Here is a 7,712-nt window from a genome sequence, read left to right as displayed (position 1 = left end):
CATTTTCTGGCATCTTCAGGTGATTAACCGCGACGGGATAGGAAAACTGAGTCTTGTAACTGTATCCCCAGTAATTACCGCCTTCCATAGTTGTTGTCTCATCACGTTTTGGCCAATTAATCGTCAAGGGTAATCACTTGAAGAAGCCAGAGGATGAGTTGGCCGAAACGTGATGAAATAACAACGACAGCAACTATGAAGATGAGGATAACGAGCCACAAAAGAATGAATACAAAAAAATGATGACTTAAAACAACAACAACAAAAAACATTCAGTAAAATCCCTCCAAAACGTATTGAGGTTATATGAGAAAAACAAAACTGTGTACGCATTAGAAATGTTTATTTTCTGTTACGTTATACATTAGTACATTAGGGGTCATTTCGAGTTAAAAGTTTATTTACTGTACCCATCCGAACTAGTAGAAAATAAAATTTGTTTAAATTTTTTTCTTTAGAATTTCCGAGTTGTCAATTTGGTCTCGTTTCGTTTTCCAGTACGCTTGATCTGACTTTTTGATCACCTGTCGGTCTACTGAACATCGACCATATTTCATATTCTCCATCAGCTATTTACACGAGCTTTATTATACATTTTAATCACGATTTTCTCTAGTTCAGATGGGTACAGTAAATAAACTTTTAACTAGAATTGACCTCTGTTGTACTAATGTATAAGGTAAGAAACAGAAAAGAAACATTTCTAATGCGTACACAGCTTTATTTTCTCATATAACCTGAATACGCTTTGAAGGGATTTTACCAAACATTCATAACTTCGTCCTCATTTATCATTTTTTATTTTTACATGGAGGTTACCACTTATCAAGGCCCGGAGGCCACTCGGGGATAAGGGTTATTGCGTGTACAGTACAATATCGGACGATCTCGTAGTAATCGTTAGTAATGGAGATCTGATAAAGTGTCTTACTTAAGAGGGCAGTTTATCAGGAATTTGTTTATGTTGGACTTTAAGACATCCAAGTTGTAGTCAGATGGGAAACAAGCAAACGGAACAGAGTTCCACAAGAATGCACTTTTAAGAAATAAGCTTTGTTTATGGAATCTATGTTTTGATTTAGGCACAGATAAAGAGTGGGAACATTATTGACAGTGGTTTCAGCTAGACGGGTGTTTTTTGTGAAAGATTGGCGAAGGGAGGGGGCAGAGATTGGAGCTCAGACGAGCACTTCCCATGAAAATAACGATAAAACAAGGACAGGCTCGCAGCGTCCCTTCTGTGGGAGAGAGGTTGCAGGGAAGAGAAAAGGACATTCCCTACTAGGTTACGAAGTCTATTTTGTACTCTGCCAAGGCAGAATAGGCTAATAGGCTGTTTTTAGCACCTCCTGCCCAGATATGGCAGCAGTACTCCGTCCTTGGCTTTTTTTACAAACGGAATATGACCAGAGAGTTTCTGCTGATTAAAATGTTTCTGTGTTTATGGAAATAAAAGTCGTATCACAAAAAAAAAAAAAAAATCTGGAATTTGTTTTTCCAAAATGTCCATATTTCAGTCTCCATCTTGAATAAAGGAAAGAAACTACCAAATGCTATTTGAAGCAGAAGTTAAAATAATTTCCAGACTTTATATTTGGCAATGTTTGATGAAATAGTTATAAAATAAAAAAATTTGTATGAATTAAAATTGACGTTTGTTGTAAAAACCAAAAATAATAATCATGAAAATTTATTTTGATGAAATGCTTAATTTGAATTAATAGAAAATATATTTTCTCAGTTTTTTTGTTTTAACGATTTTTAAACTCCATTTTTAAAAAAAGTTTTCTATTGAATAAAATTACAATTTATGATTGAAGTCATTTTAGTTTGTCAATTCTTTACATATTCTTTTCTTCATGATTTGCAAGTAGGTTATCTTCTTGTAATGGTGGTCACTGAGTTTCGAGCGTGGGTGTAAGTCGTATTTCATCTTGAAAATGAAGGTGGGTAAATTAAAGTGACCATAAAAAATCGAAATGATTTATTAAAATATATATTTAAAAGATCAAAGATCAAACTCTGAGTTTTGTTGAATTTATTTTTGTTTTATTTGTGTATTTGTTTTTATTTTTGTTTTATTTTTGTATTTATTTTATTTTTGTTTTTGTTCACTCAGAAATAAAATTTATTTTTGGTTTAAAATATTTGCTTTTATTTTTATTGCTCAACTGCAAATGTGATTGGTTGAAGAATGTTTTTTTTAAATTTTTTTTAATCTAAATCAGTGTTTTTCAACCTGTGTTCCGCAGAGCCTTTGGGTCCCACCAGTACAGTCCAAGGATTCCGTAATTTTAAATTAGACAAAGAAACAAATGTTGAATTCAATTTGGAAAATCTCTTATTATATGCATTTTTAGAATTTTTTTAAAATATTATGTAACCCAGATATAAGAGACTCGAATATAAGAAAAACGGATATAAGGAAATTAGAGCTTGTGTTAATGTACAGTTAACTCAGATATAAGAAACCCGGATATAACTGTAACTTGGATATGAGAGATTTCTAGGCCCTGAAAAATAAGTCTCTTATATCCGGGTTACACTGTAAATCAATTTTATTTTTGTTCCTAACCATTTTGATATTGATTTAAGTTTAATAATAAACCTTTGTCAGCTATATATTCTTTAAATATATGAAACGAATAGGTATAGTGTAACCCGGATATAAGAACCCCTAATATAAGAAAAACGGATATAAGAGAGATTTTCTCTGGTCCCAAATTAGTCTGTGTTAATGTAAAGTGTAACCCTGATATAAGAAACCAGGATACTCTCTCTCTCTCTCTGGTTACACTGCACTGAATTTTGCAAGATTAAACTTGCTACATTAAAAAAATTTGTTTTGACATTACTAGGTTTGCTTTTATATATTCTTATTATACTATTTTTTTTTTTTTTTTTTTTTTTTTTTTGCATTAGACAATTAAATTATTGCCTAGGGGTTCCATTAGCCAGTGGAATGTTTCCATGAGGTCGAAAAGGTTTAAAAGCACTGATCTCAATGAATAAATGCAAAAGTTGGCCTCATTTGACAGATCAACGATAAAGTGTGAATCATCTATTTTAATTTAACTCAACTTTACACAATAGATGCATCTTTTTTATATACTGTTTATGCATGCAATAATATCAGTCGCAAGATTAACTAATCTGCATAGTGCTTTTGAAAAAGGATATTTTGTTAAGTTTTTTTTAAATTCAATGATTGTATTGATTTTAATATATAAGACGTAGTTCTATTTCACGGAAAATATTAAGCAATTGTATTAATATCTTTTTTTTTTTAACTAGCAGTATAACCCAGCTTTGCTCGGACCCTATGTACTGTTCATAACTTTGTGTGCATATGTATTTATATATATATTAAAAAGTTTGACTCCTGTCCAGGTAACCTACATCTAAAATTTCAAGTGTTTAGACCCAAAATTGGCGGAGGAGTTTGGTAGAGTTCTTAAAGGTCAAATCGTTGAACTTTGACCCCTTGATAGCCAAATTTCTGGCCGAAAACTGATTAAAAAGATTTTCCCAAATCTCAATGCCTCTTATGTCAAATCTCGAGTCTGTAGACCGAAAATTGACAGAGTTATTGTGTAGGGAAATGTACACACACACACACACACATTTTCACTTTTATGGATATATAGATAGATTGCTTCGCCAGAAGAGCAATATGTCACCCCCCCCCCCCAAAAAAAGGGGGGGCACTCTAGAAGTAGGCAAAAACACAAATTGCCTTAAACAGATACTACACTCGGATTTCAGTCCGAAGGCGAAATTCTACTTTTTCTATTGTCAAAGAAAAGATGTGAAGGTTTTTCTGACCTAGATATCTTTTGTTTTTCAGTTAAAACTCAAATAAATTTGTATCGAAATGTGCAAAAAAATGTTTTTCAATACAAATAAGATTTTGTTTTGTATTTACAACAAAATTGTGAATAAAATGTTCATTTTTTTAAATTAAGGTTTCAATTATTTCAAGCAGTAAACTTTGTGAAGCACTAACGAGCCATCAAAGTCAGCGAGTTTCTTATCAAATTGAAAAATAAAATAATATTGTTTTAAAGTGATACTAAAACAAAAAAACATACTAAATATATGCTAAGCTCCTTGAGAATGTTCTTTAAGCTAGGATATTAATATTTGAACTTCTCTTTTCAGGTAAGTGGACGATGCTGTTTGGTGGATAGTGTCTTGAAAAAAAAAAAAGTGAAACTTGCAAAAGAATTTGGTAAAGTATTGTCTTGCAATTTTTTGACGCTTTTATTAGACTAGCGCAGGGGTGCTTTGTAAGGGCGTAAAATACGCTTAAATATATTTAAATTCGTCCAGATTTTGTATATATTATTATAGAGTCGTTATTTTAAAAGTAAAAAAAAAAAATAGTATTTAGGTGCCATCAGCTAGAATCGAAACCAAAACTGTAGCATTCAAAGCTGGTGACGGATTACTAATGTACAAACGTGAAATGCATATAAGCTGATTAAAAATTAAAAATAAACTAAATTGAATGTAGAAAATTTATTACGATTTAAAAAAATTTTGACCTACTTTTGACCCCTTAAAAACAGTACCCATAAAAGAACGGTCCATAAAAAACTCCAATCATTTGAGGCCCCTAGCACCGCTCTGCGACTTTTAGTTTCGGAGGAGATAAGGTTCGAAAATATGAAGACAAACAGACAGACATATATATATATTAGACTAGCAGGGGTGCCTGGCGTTGCCTGGGTGTTTGGAGATGTGTGTTGAGCAAAAAAAAAAAAAAAAAAAAAAAAGTGGTAGTATGAAGGCAGGCTCGAACCCATACCTCGAAGGAGGAAAAGGGCAGGAAAGAAAACGTGACGTCTTTGCTGTTACGGCCACCGTCAAACCAAAAGTGACGTAGGTTTAAATCAAGGCTAGACAATCGAAAAGAAGGGATGACTTTCGAAAATATCGGCGAAAAAAGCGACCCTCTCCCTGTAAAAAGTGCCCAGTTGAAGGTGAAGAAATTAATGTTTTCAGCCAATTTTTCGGTGTTTGTTGTATGTCAGCTCGAGCTTCAAAACGATACTGATCTTGTGAAAATCCGTCGCCTCTGTCGAAAGTTTTAGGCAGACATGCAATCATGCATACATTTATATATTGGTAGCTCAAATTTTCGACCCAAACCGATGAAAAAGCTTGTCCTATCTCTGAATACCCTTTATATAAAATTTCAAATCTTAAGACCAGAAATTGTCTGAGTAATTTGGTAGAGATCGCAGAGGTCAAATTTAAAAATAAATTTGACCCCTATTATGACCCCCTTAACATTTATTGTTTTAGGCTCAAATCGAGTTATTAAGTTAGATCCATGCCCAAGGAACCTATATCTAAAATTTCAATTGTTTATACCCAAAATTGGCTGAGGAATTTGATAGAGTTCTCAAACGTCAAATCGTTGAACTTTGACCCCTTAACAGCCAAATTGGTCTTCTTTAGTACAGTTAGAAGTTCCTCCATTGTAAAATCACTCTTCTCAATATCGAGTTCCTGTACAACAATCGGCTGAATTGGTTGGTCTGTCACTTCTGGTTTGTTTCCGAGTAGCTTTTCAAAATCTGCTTTCCATTTCGAACATGCATTTTCCGGAGTGTTTGCCTTTAACTTAGCTTTGGCAGGTCGTTTGCGCCCAGATATTTCATTTACTACTTGCCAAGCGAGATAGGATTGTTTGTTATCTGCTGCATTCTGGATTCGATCTATTTGTTCTTGAAAAAGTGTATACCTCTGAAGCCCAGGTTAAAGCGAAAAGTACCGTAGGAAAATGATAAAATAATATTAAAACGAGAAAAGTTAAAAAACATAATCAAAAAGCAACATAAATACCCCACTCGACAGAATACAAAATTAAGGAAGCAGGCGCTTCAAGAGCTTAGTATGATGTACCTATCAGAACAACAGAATTATTATCATGTACATCTATATCAAAAAACACTTGTCAGCGTTTTTTTTTTTTTTTTTTTAATTTTTATATTTTTTATTTCCATACTTTGTGGACTAGGCGCGTACGCAGACCCCACAATTTTAATGAATCATCATTATGCCAGATCAAACATACCCATTCCTGTGTCTAGATACATCTTCTATCATCTGTGATCAGCTTTCTATAATAGTCAACCATATAGGAGCCTATTTGTGACCAGACACACACATAGACGTTCAGCTTTATATTATAGATACTAGACTTTTTAGCGTGTTAAAAACAGGCAAAAGTTATGGCCAGTTGACTTAGAATGAGTGCTTTGTGCGAAATTGATGGTTTATTATGGTTACATTTGGCCTTAGTTTTGCATTAAACACTAATCCCTATTAATCCATACTTGTGCATCAAAGAGATACCATAATACTTAGTTCGCTGTGCCTTTATAACAAAAATCCATACAAAAATAGAACTAGTAGTTTCTGAGAAAAAGTGGAACAGACTGATGGAGATGAGCTGGAAATAATTATAACATCTCACATTATAAAAATTCTTATATATATAATATATATACATATATAATATATATATATATATATATATATATATATATATATATATATTATATAACTGGTAAATAGTGAAAACTTAAGAAGGTGCTCAATACTATTGCAGAACAAATATATTTTTTTATTTCATTACCGTTTTATCTGTTTAGTTACATATGTTTCAGCTACTGAATTGTATTAAACGATCCAGTAATTTCGTCAGACTATCCAAGTCTGACGAAGTTACTGGATCGTTGATACGATGCAGTAGCGGAAACATGTGTAACTAAACAGATAAAACGGTAAATATATATATATATATATGTATATATATATATATACTAGCAGGTCACCTGACCTTGCCCGGTCATAAGATACGCTTAAATATGATATTTTAATTCATGCGGATTACATATTTATAATTATACAGACAGTGTATACATACATACATACATACATACACACACACACATATATATATATATATATATATATATATATATATATATATATATAAAATGAGTTGGGTGCCATCAGCTAAAATCCAAACCAAAACATACAACTCCCCACCCTTGATTCCTTAGCCTCTGAGCCACTCCCATACATACATACATATATATAGTCATCCACATACAGTACTGATTCTCTGTATCACAGCTCATCAGTATGGTTAGACAAGCAACTACCTCAAGCCATGATCGAAACTTCACTGTCCAAACGACAGTTGGCGCTTCTAACCGTTACGCTATTCAGCTGCTGCTATGACGGACATGTGAATTAACAATGTTTTCATATTATCCAAACGCCTAAGCTCAATTTGTTTGCACAAAGAGCATCGCTTAATACACTAATGGTAATTTGTATCACTTCCCAATATGCTCCACCCTAGATAGGGAGCATTATAGTAATCCACATACCGTACTGTTTCCCATGTATGTGTTATATATATATATATATATATATATATATATATATATATATATATATATATATATATATATATATGTGGGAAAATACGCTTATTCAACTATATTTCACCCTTTATTTATTCTAATACTTTAATTTATGAAACTCGACGTAATTACACAGCAATACAAATATATTACAAAAAGTCTGTATTCGAAATTTTAAGATGTTGTCCATCTTACAGTTTATTTCTTTAAGCATGTTAAAATGTTCAATTGCTGCAGACAATGCGCCAAACAAACTACATCATA

The 7,712-nt window shown here is 32.4% G+C and overlaps 1 long non-coding RNA gene across 1 annotated transcript in view; it reads left to right on the top strand.

Annotated features, from left to right (window-relative positions):
- The window catches only part of LOC145246892 (uncharacterized), a 588,129-nt gene extending 581,738 nt beyond the window's left edge, over positions 1–6,391 (top strand). Inside the window, exon 2 of the long non-coding RNA XR_013863203.1 lies at positions 4,162–6,391. This is a non-coding gene — a long non-coding RNA (uncharacterized LOC145246892). The remainder of the gene's footprint in view (positions 1–4,161) is intronic.
- The last annotated feature ends 1,321 nt before the right edge of the window (positions 6,392–7,712 follow it).

This window comes from Euprymna scolopes, chromosome 24 (assembly GCF_053919585.1).
Source record: "Euprymna scolopes isolate OS-2025 chromosome 24, ASM5391958v1, whole genome shotgun sequence".
NCBI lineage: Eukaryota > Metazoa > Mollusca > Cephalopoda > Sepiida > Sepiolidae > Euprymna > Euprymna scolopes.
The sequence above is the reverse complement of the archived record's forward strand: the minus strand, read 5'-3'. Positions and strand labels throughout refer to the sequence as shown.